The sequence below is a fragment of the Equus caballus genome, chromosome 4, assembly GCF_041296265.1.
Source record: "Equus caballus isolate H_3958 breed thoroughbred chromosome 4, TB-T2T, whole genome shotgun sequence".
NCBI classification, from domain to species: domain Eukaryota; kingdom Metazoa; phylum Chordata; class Mammalia; order Perissodactyla; family Equidae; genus Equus; species Equus caballus.
The window spans coordinates 90,594,668-90,611,768 of record NC_091687.1 but is presented as its reverse complement, the minus strand read 5'-3'; the positions used below and the strand labels follow the sequence as shown (position 1 = coordinate 90,611,768).

The window sequence follows — 17,101 nt, the reverse complement described above, 5'->3', positions numbered from 1 at the left end:
GGACAAAATGCATGGTGAGTTGTCAGGGCCCTGGAAAGTTAGGGAGCTTGCCCAAAGGCACACAGGAACTAAGCAGAAGAGCCACCAATGGCAGGTTTTGTACGAACGGCAAATGGTTTTCTCCACAAAGTCCATGGCCTCTGCTACGTCATCCTGAAGAAAGTTCCTATAAAATGAATGTTCTTCTTTGGGGAGCAGGTTCTGCCATGTCAGATCAAGTGAGAACGCCCTGCCTTGAGTGCCTGCAGCTGTAAGACTTTCAGAGGAAATCACCTCTGGGCTTAGGGATTTGACAAAGGTCCCCTGCACCTGCCAGAGCACCATGCTCCAGCACATAGTAAGGCTGCTCTCGAGGAGCTCACAGTCTTGTGAGGAAGATGGCAGAGGCCCAAAGAGAAGAGTGAACTTTGATATTAATGTAAAAGCTTGATCAGTTAAGACAAGTTTCTGAGTGTACGATTATATAATCGTTTGGAGGTCATAAAAAGGAACAATCAGACAAATCGGCCACCTTGTCATTTGTACTAAAGTTCCTAGGCCAGTTTCAACTCTGAAAGTAGAGAAATTCTAGCTTCATGCTCTTCTGCAAGAGTGCAAGGCAGTGTGCAATTTACCTGTGGTAGAATGAGCAGCAACAGTCAAGATTTGCAAATTCTCCTTTCATTTATATTTGAAAGAGAGAAATCCAATTTACTCCGAATTCATTATCCACAAGTAGAGAGAATTTGCCCCTTGCTCCAATCTAGTCTTAAAGGTTATAGTAAATCATAGAGGAGATATGTAAACTGTACTGACCATGGGCTCGTATGTAGCAGGAAAAGGGAGAGAAAGGGGTCCCTTCTTGCTGATAGAAATTCACCATCATTGTGTACAAACCAACGATAAGGTAGGGTTCTCATCAGCCCCCACCCCCACCCCCAAAGCTCAGGAACACTAGATATGCCTCTCCAGCAAACTGTGCCAGGAGTAAACCTAAGTGATAAAAACGCTAACTTGAATTTGCCCCTGTCGTGTAGTCCCTTACAATGTCTTCTTAAAATGCTCTTCCTCCTGGGCCCCTGTGTTCCTGCTCCTCATCCCTTTTCATCTCTAGCATCTAACTCTTCCGAGAGAAAAAAGCATTTCTACCAATGTGATAGAGCAGTGGACCCAAAAGGGGGTGAGAGTTAGCAGCCTCAATTTAGCAACGCCTGTTAAATGTTTAAAATGTTCACACCTGTTGACACCAAAATAATACTTTTAGCAATTTACCCAAAGGAAATAGTCAACAATGAGTATAAGTATGTATCTGCAAATATGGTTCAAAATAATTTAAAAAGTGAAGATAGCTTAAATCTTCATAAATGTTGGCTTTAAATAAACTATGCTACATCTCTTCATTGAATTGAAAATAATGTAGGAGCTATACAAGAAAAGATTAATAGATATGAACATTTTATATGGCAAGAAATAACATTTACAATGTCAAAAGACAAAGGGATAAATTATTTGCAACATATATGAGAGGAAGCTAATTTACTTGATATGAAAAAGAACTCTTTAAAATCACTAAGAATAGAAGAGCAACCTAATTTTTTAAAAAAGCCGATAATCCTGTGAAAAGATATTCAAGCTCACACAATTAAAGAAATGTAAACTGTATTAATAGTGAGGTTCCATTTTTCATCTATAATATAGGCAAAGTCCAAGAATCACCAGGATTTAGAAAAAATTTGTTCTCTCTCTCTCCTTTTTTTTTTTGGTGAGGAAGATTGTCTCTGAGCTAATATCTGTGGCCAATCTTCCTCCTTTTGCTTGAGGAAGATTGCCACTGAGCCATCACCTGTGCCACCACAGCATATGGGATGCCACCACAGCATGGCATGATGAGCAGTGTGTAGGTCCACACCTGGGATCTGAACCCATGAACCCCAGGCCACCAAAGCAGAGTGCACCACCACAACACCACCTGAACCACTACACCACCAGGCTGGCCCCTGTTCTCATTCATTTTTGATGGAAGTGTAAATTTGAAGGACAATTTGATAATCTACCAAAATTTTAAATTCTTAAGTATTTCCACTACAGGAATTTATCTTTCTATACATATTTGTACAGGCACATAAAAATATATACATAAGAGTATTTTTAGCAGTGTTGTTTGTAATATCAAAAACCTAGACCAAAATAAATAAATTATGGTACATCCATAATGTAGCACACAATGGAATGCCATGCTGTTGTTAGGCAGAATGAAATAACTATATATACTGACATGGGAAACAATACCCAAAACATACTGATGTACTGATTAATAATGAATACAGAAAGTTGAAGAATATTAAATATAAATGATCTCACTTGTGATATACGCATATATTTTTTCACATAAGCATAGAGAATTTCTTGAAAGATATGAAAGAAATATAAATAGTGGCAACTTCCAAAGGATAGAACTTGAAGGGAAGGGAGATTTTCTGCTTTATTTCATCTCATTCAGAACTGTTTTATTTTTTCTTTCGGTGAGTTTATTCTTGTAATTTTAAAAAACTAGCTTGAACCATTAATTAAATTAAAAGAATTGTTAGTCACCTAGTCTGCTACAGGAATGGTTTAGACACTGGGGACACAGTGGTGAGTAGATGTGTCTAGTCAAGAGATAGTCAACTGATCAGATTATCTCTTCTCAAATAGTACATATAGCATGAAAGGAAAGGGACTGGCAGTAGGGAAGGGAGACATGGTAGTAGGAAGAATGCTCTGACGTCAAGATCTGTAAGATCTTGAGATCTATAAGTCAAGCAGAGAAGGGGTTTGCTTTCATAGGGAGGAGTAAACAAGAATGGGGTACGGGGGGAATGGGATGGAGGACACGATCAGACAGTTGATGAGGGAGGGCCTGTTTTTCTTTGTGGTCAGCCTATTTTCAGAAGGGGCTGTGTCCACATTCCAGCGCTGGCTCAGGCTGATCACGGGTCAAAGTTGAGGGGGTGGGGTGGCAAAGGTAGCCCAACCAAAGTTTGACGTAGACAAGTCAGCGAGTACTTTTTCCAGTTTTGTCAATAGGAATAAAGCGTTCAGTTAATCATTTATGAGGCAAAGAATGGGCATTTGGAGGGTCTGTGTCTGCCCGTGTCATGGGAAAACAAGGGGTTACACCTGAGCCTTAGCTAGGTCATCCTGGGTAGGGCAGATCTCTGCAGTCAGCCATTTCCTGGAACACAAAAGAGGGGGGCATTCCTTGACCGTTGCTGTTTTCCAGAATAGGGCTTGGGTAAGATTTAACCTTGTCAAGGACAATCACAGACCTCAAAGAGCTTTAATGGTTGGGGATTTAAGAATTAAGCAATTAAATAAGTAAATAAATAAAAGTTACGTAACTGCCGTCATCTGCTTTCAGAGAGAAAGTGACTCCTGGTCCCTGAGGAGGCCATATCAAGTCTACAGCTAGCTCCTTAGCTCTGCAGTTTCAAAAATTCATCTGTATCTGCCCAGGACCAGCCTGAGAGATCCCTGTAACAGAACAGATGGCACTGAAATGGACTCGATTATGTACAAGGAGGTAAGATTCATTATAGCTCATTGAGGGAAAGAAAGGATTACCCAGTAAATGGCGTTGAGACAATTAACTAGCAATCTGGAGAAACAGTAATTTTAGAATCTTACTGTATGTTGTGCACTAAAATAAATTCCAATTGAGTGGAAGAGTCAGATGTGGGTTTTTTTCAACATACAAATCTCGGAAAAACAGAATTGAATATTTTCAAAACCTCTAGAGGAAAAATAACCTTAGAGGCTTAGAAGCAATATAAGAAATTTTAAAAAATAGCAAGATCTATAACCTTGACTACAAAAAATATAAAGTATAAAAGCAAACGGCAAACAAAAAATATTACATCAAGTGTAACAAAGAGGCACTATATTTAGTATTTAAGACCTCATATGTATTGGTCAGAAAAAAATTAAGACTAAAAGATAGAAGGGCAAAAGATACAAAAAAGCAAGGTAACTAGCAAACAAAGATTTGAGATGTTCAGGTCCCAGAGAATAAAAAAATGTAAATTAAAATACCAAGTTACCATTTTCCTCTGTTATATTAGCATAAATTTAAAAATAATACCTCTGGGGCTTCTGTTTCTGGTTCGGATGTAGAAAGCCACAAGTGACTCTTGAAACTGCCCTAGAAATAAGAACTAGCTGAGTAAGCCACAAAATCATGGTTTTTAAAACCCTTAGAGTGCTCAGGATGCAAAGAAATCTAAATAAGCTAAATTCCAGATGTGACAAGCTCTTCTTAGAATAGAAGAGATTCATAGCTGCTTTTATCCGTGAAGAAGAGGCAAGAAGCGGAGGAATCTGCCATAAAGTCAGGTAAAGAGATATCAGTCAAATTTGTAATAATATCTAATGCCTGTATGTGAGCTCATGTGACAGATCAGAATCCCAAAAAGCCCCAGCTACAGAGCAAGCCTACACCCACCCATAGGGGGATGCTTTCATCTAGGTCTTCAACTAGGACACAGGAATAATAGCCTGAAGCCTAAGGGCAGGGAAGGAGAACTGAGAGAATTCCCTTGAGGCATGCAGGATCCTCCCTAAGTGCAAGACTGGGAACAGGACAGAGAGCTGCAAGAAATCTCTTCAAGGGAGGCAAGGTCTCCATCAACTGCAGCATGGGCGCCCTCCTCAGACTTGGAGCAGGGCAGAGGGTGTAGAGAGGTCTCCCAAGTTGCAGAAACTTGGGGGCAGGACCCAAAACCCAACACTGGTAGCTGGCTGCAAAGCGGAAAAAGAGACACTGTCTATGGTTCAGAAAGCTGGCAACAGGGCTGTGAAGCATGATAAGACCCCTTGAGTCTCACTGATGCTCAGAGCCGAGCCCTGAAGAAGGGAGAATCCTGATAGCATCATCAGAACATTTGAAGCCCGCGGTGAACTGGATCAAACTGAAGCTGTAACAGAGCCCATACCCTCCCCAAATTTGGTTTTAATTGTCTTAGCCCCTCACATTAGCAGTCTAATAGAAGGGACACAACCTTTGCTGTGGATAAATATTATTTACTTCAATCTCTACTGAGTTTTACACACAATACCCAACATAAATAAAGAATTAAGAGACCGTAAGATGGCAAGAAAATGTGAGATTGGGTCAAAAGAGGAAGAGTAAATAGAAGAAGACCCAGAGATGTCCCAGATGTTAGAATTATCTAAACAGTGACTGTAAAATAAACAGAATAAGTGTGTATGAACAAATGGGGAATTTGGGCAGAGATGGAAACTATAAAGAAAGAACCAAAGGGGTACGTTATTAACTCTTAAAAGACCACTAATTTTGTTTAAAACAGGAATTATAACAATGAAGTTTAGAGTTTAGAGCATATGTAGCAGCGAAATATGTGTCAACAGGAGCAGAGAGGATGGGAGTGGGGTAAATGCAGGTACTGTTGCAGAGCTCTTACATTGTTCATGAAATAGTATATTGTTTTTTGAAAGTATTTATTGATAAATAAATGATTCATAGAGAAATTACTAAAAGTAACAAAATAGGTCTAGTTAAAAAGTCAACAGAGGAGATAAAATGATACGTTAAAAATATTTAATTCACCTAAAGAAATGCAGTAAAGGAGAAACAGAGGAAAAACAAATAGATGGGAGGTATGGAAAACAAATACTATGATGATGGACCAAAACCCAATCATATCAATAATTGTATTAAACATAAATGAAATAACTGCTCTAATTTATAAAGCAGAGATTGTCAGATTCTACAAGAAATCAAAACTTCACGATAGCCATTCATAAGAAAGATACTTTAAACAAAAAGACGTGAACTAGTTAAAAATAAAAAGAGTGGGAAACAATATACCAAGCAAATACTAAACATAATGCAGCTATATCAATAACAGAGGACGTAGTGTTTGAGACAAAGAGCATTACTGAAGCTAAAAGAAACATTTCACAACGATAAAAGGTAAATTCAACAAGATAACAAAACAATCATGAATATCCATACAACTTATAATGGAGCATCAATATACATGAAGCAAAAATGACAGAACTAAAGGGAGAAATAGAGAAATCCAGTCATACTTGGGGACTTTAACATCTCTCTCAGTAATTTGTAGAATAAGTACCCCAAAAAATCAGTAAGAATGCAGTATATTCAAAAAACAACTTGATATTTATAGAACACTGAACCCAGACATTTCAGAAAGCTCTTTTGCAAATGCACATGAAACAAACACATAAATAGACCATATGCTCAGCCACAAAATAACTCTCAATACACTTCAATGGGTTGAAATCATACAAAGTATGTTACATGACTAAAATAATATTGTTTAAAATCAATCACACTAGGGTATTTAGAAAATCTCCAAATCTTTTGTAGTTAAACAACACAAGTCTGAAAAACCCATGCACAGGTAAGAGATCACAATGGAAATTAGATATCTTTTTAACTGAATGGTAATGAAAACACAAAACATCAAAATTTGTGGAATGCAGTTAAAGCAACGTTTAGCTAGAAATCTATAGGTTTTAATACCTATATTAGAAAAGAAGAAAGATATAAAGTCAATAATCTAAGCTTCTACTTTGAGAATTTTGAGGAAGAAAAGCAAAATAAATACAAAGTAGAAAAAAAGTAAATGTTGAAAATAAGAGTGGAAATCAAGGAAGGAGAAAATGGCCATCAACAGAGAAAATTAACCATTTTAACTAGGCTCTTTGAAAAGATTAATAAAATCAATAAACCTCTAGCAAATCTGATCAAGGAAAAAAGATCACAAATGATCAGAAACGAAAGAAGTGTGACCACTACAGATCCTTTCAATTTTGAAAATAGGAATATTATAAACACTTTAATGTCAGTAAATTTGACAACTGGTAGGAAAGGGACAATTCTTTGAAAAAATACAATTTTTCAAAATTGACACAAGTCAAAAAGGAAATCTAAGTAGCTCTAAATCTGTTTTAAAAATTGAATGAGTAATTTAAAGAGCACATACACCAAAGAAAACTCCACTCTACATGGCTTCACTGGTAAATTACATCAATCATTTAAGGAATCATAATGCCAATCTTACACGCTTTGAGAAATGTTGAGGAAGAGGAAACATTCCCTTATTTGTTTTATAAGGAAAGCAGAACCCTGATACTGTATCCTGAAAAAGACAGTATAAGAAAAGAACATAGAACAAGATCCTTCATGAGCATAAACAAAAAAAATCCTTAACAAAATATCAGGAAATCCGATCCAGCAATGTATAAAAGAATAAGATATCATGACCAAGTGAGATTTGTCCCAGGAATGCAAGGTTTGTTTACTATTCAAAAAATAATCAATATAATTCCCCAAATTAACACCATATAAGAGAAAAATTATATGATCCTTTCAATAGATGAAGAAAAACTATTTGATGAAGTTCAATACCCTGGCATAATTAAAAAATACGTAATCTTTAGGATTTTTTTAAAGCTAGGAATGTAAAGTCTTCCTCAGTCTGATAAAAAAACATTTATAAAAGCTACAAATAATATCTTACTTACTGGTGAAATAAAGTTAGCAACAAGACAACAATGTCCACTTTCACCGCTATGAAATGCTGTACGGGGGTCCTAACCAATGCAATAAGGTAAGAAAAAGAAAGAAAATTTATATAAATTGGAAAGGAAGAAGTAAAACTATCTTTCACAGATTACATGATTTGTACGGAGAAAACCTTAAAAAATCTATAGAGACATTACCAAAAATGATTAGTAAATTTATTAAGGTTGCAGGATATAGGCTCAATATACAAAAATCAGTCTACACTCTCAGTGAATACTCTGGATGAATAATTGGAAAATAAAATTTTAAATATTATTTACAACAGTATCAAAATTATCAAAAGACTGGGAATAAGTCTAATGAAAGATAGGCCAGACTCTATGCTGAAACTACAAAATATTGCTAAAGGAAATCAAAGAAAATCTAACTAAATAGAGAGATATATCATGTTCATTGATTAAAGGACGCAATATTGTTAAAATGCTTATTCTCCCAAAATTTACTGATAATTCAAAGCAGTCTTAATCAAAACAGCAGCAGGCTTTTTTTTTTGTAGAAACTGATAAGGTGATTCTTATATTTATTTGGATGTGCAAAGAGTCTAGAATAACAGAACAATATTGACAAAGAAAAGCAAAGTAGGAGGAAATAAACTATCCTATTTCCAGCCTTAACTATAAAGCTAAAATAATTAAGACTGTGTAGTATTGTTATAAAAGTAGACAGATCAACTAAACAGAACAGAAAGTTCAAAAATAAACCCACATGAATATGGTGAACTAATTTTCAAGAGTTACCAAGTCAATTCAATGGGGAAAGAATTGCCTTTTTAAGAAATAGTGCTGTATCAATTGGATATTCATAAGGAAAAGAATGATCTTAATGCCTCCCTCACTCTCTACACAAAAACTAATTTGAAATGTGTCAAATACCTAAATACAAAGCTAGAAACATAAAGTCTCTAGAAGAAAGCAAAGAAAAATATCTTCCCAACTTTACAGTAGCAAAGATTTCTTAAGACACAAAAAAGATTAATCTTAAAATTTAAACCTTGATAAATTGAACTTCATCAAAATTAAAACTTGCTGCTCATCATAGAAACTACTAATAAAATGAATAGAAAAGCCACAGGCTGGGAAATAATAATAAATATAAATATATTTATATATACATACACAAAAATGTATACATATATGTGATAAATAAATTGTTCTGGAATATATACACTTTATAAATAAATAATTTATAATTTATATTTTATTTATATAAATTTTTATTTTATATATACATTTCATTTTATTTGTATCTTTTTATATAAATTTATAGTTTAATATATAAACTTTATGTGTTTACATATAAATATATATAAGTATATACAAACTATAAATTAATAATAAAAAGACATACAACTCAATGAAAAAGTACATTTCACAATAGAAAAAAAGGAATGGCCTGTAAGTACATGGAAAGTATGTTGAAAGGTTACTCAACATAGGTCAACAGGAAAATATATATTAGATAGCATTTCATTCCCACTAGAATGGCTAAAATAAAATAGATTGACAATTTCGAATTTTGGCAAGGATATAGAGCAACTGGAATTCTCACACATTTCTGATTGACACGTAAAATGCACAATTGCTCTAGAAATTCATATAAAATTAACATAGATCTACTCTCTGTCCAAGAAATTCCACTGCTAGGTACTTACCCAAGAGAAATGAAAATATTATGTCCACAAAAAGATTTTAATGTTTGTTCATAACAACTTTCTTCTTGATAGCCCAAAATTTTAAAAAATCACTTTGAGTTTTGATTGACATGTAAACGTGGTACAAATTTAATGTACACAATTCAATAAGTTTGGAAATAAATATCCACCTGTAAAACCATCACCACAATCAATGCCATAAACATATCTATCACCTCCAAAAGTTTCCTCCTGTCCTCTTTATTATTTATTTATTTAGTCATAAGAACACAGCATAAGATCTACTCTCTTAGTAAATTTTTAAGTACACAATACAATACTGTTAAATATAGGTACTATCCTGGTAGATCTCTAGGACTTCCTCATCTAGCATATATGAAACTTTGTACCCCTTGACCAACACTTCCCTATTTCCCCGTCCCCCAGTCCCTGGCACTACCATTCTACTCTCTGCCTCTGTGAATTTGGTTATTTTAGATTTCTCGTAGAAGTAGGATCACGTAGTATTTGTCCTTTTGTGCCTGGCTTGTTTCACTTAGCATAGATATCCTCCAGATTCACCTGTGTTGTTGCAAACAGCAGGATTTTCTTCTTTTTAAGGCTGAAAAATGTTCCGTTGTATGTTAATCCTGTATTTTCTTTATCCATTCATCTGTTGATGGTTGCTTCCACGTCTTGGCTCTTGTGAATAAGGGGGCAGTAAACGTAGGAATGCAGGTATCTTCAAGATCCTGATTTCAATTCCTTTGGATAAATACCTAAAAGTAGGATTGCTGGTCATATGGTTGTTCTATTTTTAATTTTTTCAGCAGTCTCCATACTGTTTTCCATACTGACTGCACCAATTTACATTCCCACCAACAGTGGACAAGGGTTCCCTTTTCTCCCTTTTCTCTACATCCTCACCAACACTTGTTCGCTTTTGTTTTTTTGTGGGTTTTTTTTTAAAGATTGGCACCTGAGCTAACAACTGTTGCCAATTGTTTTCTCCCCAAATCCCTCAGTACATAGTTGTCTATTTTAGTTGTGGGTCCTTCTAGTTGTGCTATGTGGGACATGCCTTGCCATGTCCGCACCCAGGATCTGAACCAGCCACTGGGCCACCAAAGCAGAGCCACGTGAACTTAATCACCTAGCCACGGGCCCCACCCCCTTTTGTTTTTTTGATAACAGCCATTCTAAAAAGTGTGAGGTGATATCTCATGCTGGTTTGACTTGCATTTCCCTGATGATTTGTGACTGATTGATTGATTTGTAAGGAAGATTTGGCCCTTAGCTAAAATCTGTTGCCATCTTCCTCTTTTTGCTTGAGGAAGATTGTCACTGAGCTAACATCTATGCCAGTCTTCCTCTATTTTATGTGGGCTGCCTCCACAGTATGACTTGATGAGCTGTGCTGTGTCCGTGCCTGGGATCCGAACCTGTGAAGCCTGGGCCACTGAAGCAGAGCATGTGAACTTAATGGTTATGCCACCAGGCCAGCCCAAGATACATGATTTTGAGCATTTTTTCACATACCTGTTAGCCATTTGTATGTCTTCTCTGGAGAAAAGTCTTTTCAGGTCTTCCGTACATTTTTTAATTGAGTTGTGTCGAAAGTTTAGCTAAGCTACAAGTCTTTCACTTCCTAGTTTGTTTACCCCTAAGTATTTTATTCTTTTTGATGATAATGTAAATGAGCTTGTTTTTTTAATTTCCTTTTCAGATAGTTCATTGTTAGTGTATTAAAACGTAACTGATTTTTGTATTCTACAACTTTACTGAATTGATTTATTAGGTCTAATAAGATGTTTTGTGTGGAGTCATTAGGATTTTCCACAAATAAGATCATGTCACCTGCCAACAGAGATAATTTTTCTTCTTTATTTCCATTTTAGATGCTTTTATTTATTTTTCTAGCCTAATTGCTCTGGCTAGGATTTTGAGTACTGTGCTGAATAGAGGTGGCAAGAGTGGACATCCTTGCCTTGTTCTGGATCTTAGAGGAAAAGCTTTCAGGTTTTCACCATTGAGTATAATGTTTGCTTTGGGCTTTTCATATGTGATCTTTATTGTGTTGAGGTAAATTCTGTCTGTATCTAATTTGTTGAAAGTTTTTATCATGAAAAGGTGATAAATATCATCCAAAACTTTTTCTGCATCTATTGAGATTATCGTGTGATTTTTATCCTTCATTCTGTTAATATGGTATATCACATTGCTTGATTTGCATATGTTGAACCATCCTTGAATCCCAGGAATTAATCCCATTTGTTCATGGTGTATGATCTTTCCAATGTACTGTTGAATTTGGTCTGCTGATATTTGGTTGAAGGTTTTGTATCCATTTTCATCAGAGATATTGGCCTGTAGTTTTTGTCTCTTGTAGTGTCTTTGTCTGGCTTTGGTATCAGGGTGATGCTGGCCTCATAAAATGAGTTTGTAAATATTCCTTCTTCTATTTTTTAGGAGAGTTTAAGAAGGATTGGCATTAATCCTTCTTTAAATATTTGTTAGAATTCACCTGTGAAGCCATCTGCTCTTGGGTATAGCAGCCTAAAACTTTAAACAACTCAACTGTTCATCAACTAGAGAATGGATAAACGATCTGCATACTCACTCAATAGGACACTACTCAGACGTAGCAAGGAGTGAACCACCAATACATACAAAAACATGGATGGATCTCAACAATGTTGTGTTGGAAAACAACAAAAGCTGGATGAAAAGAACATACTTGTTAATTCAACTTATATGAAGCCCAGGAATAGGCAAAAGAATTTTCTTGGGTGATGAAAATATTCTATTTCTTATTTTTGGTGGTAGTTTTAAAGGTGTATATAATTGTTAAAACTCATCAAATTACATTCTTAAATATGGGCATTTCATTTCCCACAGTTTACACCTCAATAAAAAAATTTAATAATAGTATCTTTAGCTGGTGAAAGTGTAGTAAAACCAATACTCCTTCAAATTAGACAATCATTTTAGAAAGCAGTTTTGGCAATGTTAATCAAGAATTACAAAACGTCAAACATTTTAACTCACCAATTTTGTTTAGGAAAATCTACTCTTAGGAGATAATTCAAAATAACAAAAAGGGACATGCACAAAAATGTTAACCATAGAATTCTTGTAATAATGTAATCTGAAGCATTCAAAACCCAACATTGGGTATTAATTTAACAAAGTGCAATAAATATACTTTGTAGAATATATTTTAGCCATTAAAAGTTATATTTATCATGACTACATAACAAGCTGAAGACATATTTATGCTGTAATTCTTTACATTCTTGTAAAAAGATACATATGAAATACACCAAAAGGAAATAAACCATAATGATAAATTGTTGTGTTGGGCTTGTGGGAGTTTTTTCCTTTTCAGCTTAGTTATCTGAATTTTGGTATTTTTCTTTCCTATAAAAATATCTTCAATTTTTTTTGGTTTTTCTTTTTTCTTGATATTTTTACAATATTGTGTTTCTCTATCCAAGAACATGGTATTTTTCTCCAGTTATTCACATATCATTTATGTCCTTCCATCATTTTCTTCGTTTAACTGGTTTTTCATTACACAAGAAAACCATGGTAAGATTTTCATTATTTTTCATATATATATATATAAAAAGATCTCAATTTTACCCAATAGTTTTTAATTTATAGGGAATAAATTTTTAAACTGGACTTTAATTTGTGAGTATAAGAAGTCAGGTAGACCTTTCAAATGACCCAAACACTCATGCCCACCAGATAGAATCGTGACATATGTGTTTATAATGATATAAACATTAAACATATTTACTTTGAAAGCATCTGGGAATATTAGCAGTGGTTAGTCTCTGAGTAGTGAGATAAAGTTAAACTGCTTTTTCCTTGTCTGCTTTTCCTAAAGTGAACATGTATTATTTTGTGATAAGAAGAAATAGTAAATTGAAATCCCCATTTCAGTCTCAAGCCCTCCCAAAGCCCTGGGCCCAATCCTGATCTGAGTCACAGTCAGGGAAATGCAGCACCCCCAGGCCAGAAGCTTCCCCTCTCGCATTTCATCTTGCTGTTAATGCTCCACTTCCGGTCACTTGACCTTGCACTTCCCTTCCTGTGCTACTCTTTTGACCGGGTAACCTGATGCTCTGGGGCTTCCTTCTCTGGCCTTCAGCCATGCTCCTACCAGTCCTGCTGTCCATACACTCCCTCTGGGCTCAGTAAACCTGTTGAGTAAGTGCAGGAAGCAGGGACCCTCAGTCTGGTTTCTCCTTCTTGGTTCCTGGGCATCTGTGTGTCACACAGGCAGCTGGAGCAATAGCTACACCTACCTTCTCTCCCCAAATCCCCAGCACCAGAGCCTGCTCAGCCATCCTGGCTCCTGTTCCTGCCAGACCTTTATTAACCATGACAAGGGTTTGGAACACCTGCGAAACATCATAATCTCCCCGTGTCCCTGTAGAAGCAAATACAGTAAAAGGAGGCTGTGGAGGGTGGAGCGGTGGCAGGCGCACTCCTGGAGATCCCAGCTCCAGCCTTCCTCGCCTGTCTGTGTCTCCCCCTCTCCGCTCAGATCTTCTCTCAGGAGTCTGGCCAAAACTGCTAAAGGAGAGCTAAAGAGGTGACTGCAAATTGAAATGAACATCCTGCTGAAAAGAATTCAGAGTGATGATAAATAGTTTTATGGGGCCCTAGCGTATTGCAAACGGCAGAGGACTCTCTCTCCCCATCCGCCCCTGGGTATAAATTAGGGAGAGAGATGAGTGCCTCGTCCTTCCTTCCTGCTAACCCCTCCAGTACTTAGAAAAAGGAAGAGTGGCCACGCCCAACAAGGAGGGCCAAGGAACAGCTCAAATGAGAGGGAGCCTCATTAAAATGTCTCCTCACTGCTATTCAATCACTAATTGACTTTTCCTCCTCACTTTAATTTTGACACTGGTGTCTTGATTAATTAACTCTGTCACCAAAGCCCCAGGGTGCCACAGAAGGACTCACCAGGAGTTTATCTCTCTATGTTCCAGCCAGTTTGACAGGTAGATTCTCCCTGGCCAGTTCCATGGGTAATGGCTGGAGCTGCCTTAGTCCCTTGAGGAAGCGGAGACACGTTGTAATTCTCTAACAATTGGCGGCAGGGCCCAGCCAGCAGGAGGAGAAGCAGAAAGGCTAGCGTGTTGCTCTCCTCTCTGGCAGCATCACAAATTCTTTCTCTCTCTCTGCACTCTTGTATGCCAAGTTCATCACGGAAACTGTGGCCAGTGGGAAAGATGGATCACAAGAGTTGTTTCTGGGTAAGCCTCGTGGGAAATGATTTGTTCACTCACTCGTTCATTTATACAAATATTTAATTTGTTTTTGACTGGCCTGTGCTAGTCTTGGGGAAGGGCCAAAAGAAGTATAAATTATAGCATTTATAATTTTAGTTAAAGAGATATGACATTCTCTTACAAAAATAGAAGCCAAGATTTGGTGTTCAAAGAAAATCTCTGGGTGGGCCAAGTCAATTGTCCTGGGTATTTTGGCCACGTGTTCCCTCCTCACCTCTGGGACCATGTGGCTTATTTCAACATGTAGTGAAGAATCACAATGAAGCCACCACCAGGTGGAGCTTGGTCAGGACCTGTGGAAAAGTCAAAGTTCTTTCCCCCTGCCTGGCTTTCTCCATTCTCTCTCCTGGAATGGAGGGATAAGGTAGCAGTGGAAGTCGTAGAAGAGAAGGGAAGTTTCCATTTCACCCCCTCCTTACCCCACCCCACGGAGGAGGAAGATGGGTAGTTTGCACTGGGCTAACTGTGAATGGAGCCACTTTGGCCTAAAGGTGGATGGGGGGATCTGCTCTCTGGTCTACACTGCACTGGGAACTCCCAGACCTGTTGCTTTTTCTTCCTCTTTTCTCTTCATCTTAGTGGCAGAAGTGGCACACTGCCCCAGGGACCCACTCTCCTTGGGCGCTGCAGCCATCTTGTCCTCTTCTCTCTCTCCCCTCCGTGTAGGAAAGAAAAAAGACTCACGGCCAGGGATTGATTTTTTTATGTATGATAGTTGATGTGGGTAGGGGGAGAAAACATAAGCCGTAGCCGCTGCTGCTTCTAGCCTGACTTACAAAAGCCCTCTGAGTTGGGATTTAGAGTCCACCCTCACTAGCAATGATGTGCTATTTATTTTCCTTTTACAGTTTTCATCATATACGTCTTTCTGTAGAAGACTCATAGAGACGAATGCTGTGATCTTGGGCAGAATACTGGTAATTCCAGGGTCCCTTGTCCAAACACCATCAAAGAGTGCCTGACAGCTGCTCTACGAATGGAGAGCCGAGGAGGCCAGGCTAGGCCGAGTCATTCTCCCAGTGTGCCTCCTGCAGAGGGTCTGTCCTGGTACTATTTTTAGGGCTCCAACCTAATGGAACCCCCTTACCATATGCTTAGTATCTGAGACATACTTTTCTAGATAACCCTACTTCTTGCATCTTCTAATTTCATTCTTGATCTATTTTTTAACTTACCTTGGCAACCAACATTAACACCCCTTTGTTTAAAAAAAAAAATCATAATGGTTTCCTATAGCCCTTAGAATAAAACCTATCCTCCTCAGCATAGCCTAGGCGATAGGTTGTATTGTTGATCTCAACAGCTGCTGCTCCTCCCTATGGGAGGCGTGGTCATCCTCACCCCCAAAGACATCACATTTGGCCATGAGATTTGCTTTGGCCAATTAAACTGGCACATCTACTTCTACGCAGAAGCTCTAAGCCATCACATGGTCCTCCACCTTCTCGTTTCTTTCCCTCAGGAACCAGAAGTGTCCCAGTTAGGAGCTGTCCATCTGCCTGGGTTCTGGAGTGAAGAAGATGTGCAACCAATCCACCATGGACAGGGAGCATGAGTGATAAGTCAACCAACTTCTTTATCGTACACTACTGAGATTTGAGGGTCATTTATTACCATGCAGTTTGGCCTAATCTGACTGACACATTCTACAATGTGATCTGACTCCTGACCACTTCTCTGATCTCATGTCCTACCTTCTATCCCCTTGCCCACCACACTCCAAACATCCTGGCTTTCTTTCTCTTCTTTGAACATGCCAAGCTTGTTCTGACCTCAAAGGCTTTGCTGTTCCCTCTGCCTGGATTGCTTTTCCCTGAGGTGTTCGCATGGCTGGCTCCTCTTCATTATTCGGATCTAGGTTCGAATGCTACCTTCTTAAGAAATGTCTTCCCTGAGCCCCTATCTAACATAGCCGCCAGTCCTCTCTATCACCTTATCCGGTTTTATTTTGCATAAGTTTATTATTTGTGTTCCCTCCTTGGAACGAACCTTGAAGGTAGAGACCTCGTCCATCGCAGTCACTTCTGTATTTCCAGACACTAGAAGGTCACCTGATACGTAGGAGACACTTAGTGTTTGTGTCACGAATAAAGGAACGTCTCTCCAAAACTTTAAACCTGTTTTCAACAGACAACTGGAAACCTCTTTTGGGAAACCCTGAAACTCCACAGATCCAAAGCAGAATTCGTGATTCTGTCGTCTCTTCCTCTCCCCAACCTCCTCCTCCTCCTCCATTCCCTGATTACTGACACCGTCAATCACCTCCGTCCCCAGAAACCTGAAACCTCAGAGGACTCTTCCACCCTCCCTCTCGGTCACCTCCCCAACTCCCAATCAGTCACCAAGCTGATTCCCTTTTTAAATCTCTCTCTGATCCACTTGGTCCTCATGCCCACGCGCCTGCCCTCGCTCAGGCCCTCATCATCCTTTCCCTGGATTATCACAATCTTTGCAGAACAGGGTTCCCTGTTTCCAATTTTCTCCCCTCCCATCTGTGCTGTGCACTGCCACCAGAATTATCTTTCTCAAATCTGATAATGTCACTCCCCTGTTTAGAAGGATTTCGGAGGA

General features: G+C 37.9%; 1 long non-coding RNA gene across 1 annotated transcript; it reads left to right on the top strand.

Moving 5' to 3' along the window:
* Nucleotides 1–3,116: 3,116 nt before the first annotated feature.
* On the top strand, nt 3,117–16,458 carry LOC111773098 (uncharacterized). Its single transcript, XR_002807295.2, has 4 exons — nt 3,117–3,253; nt 3,380–3,541; nt 15,379–15,447; nt 15,993–16,458. It is a non-coding gene; the product is annotated as an uncharacterized lncRNA (long non-coding RNA).
* Nucleotides 16,459–17,101: the final 643 nt, after the last annotated feature.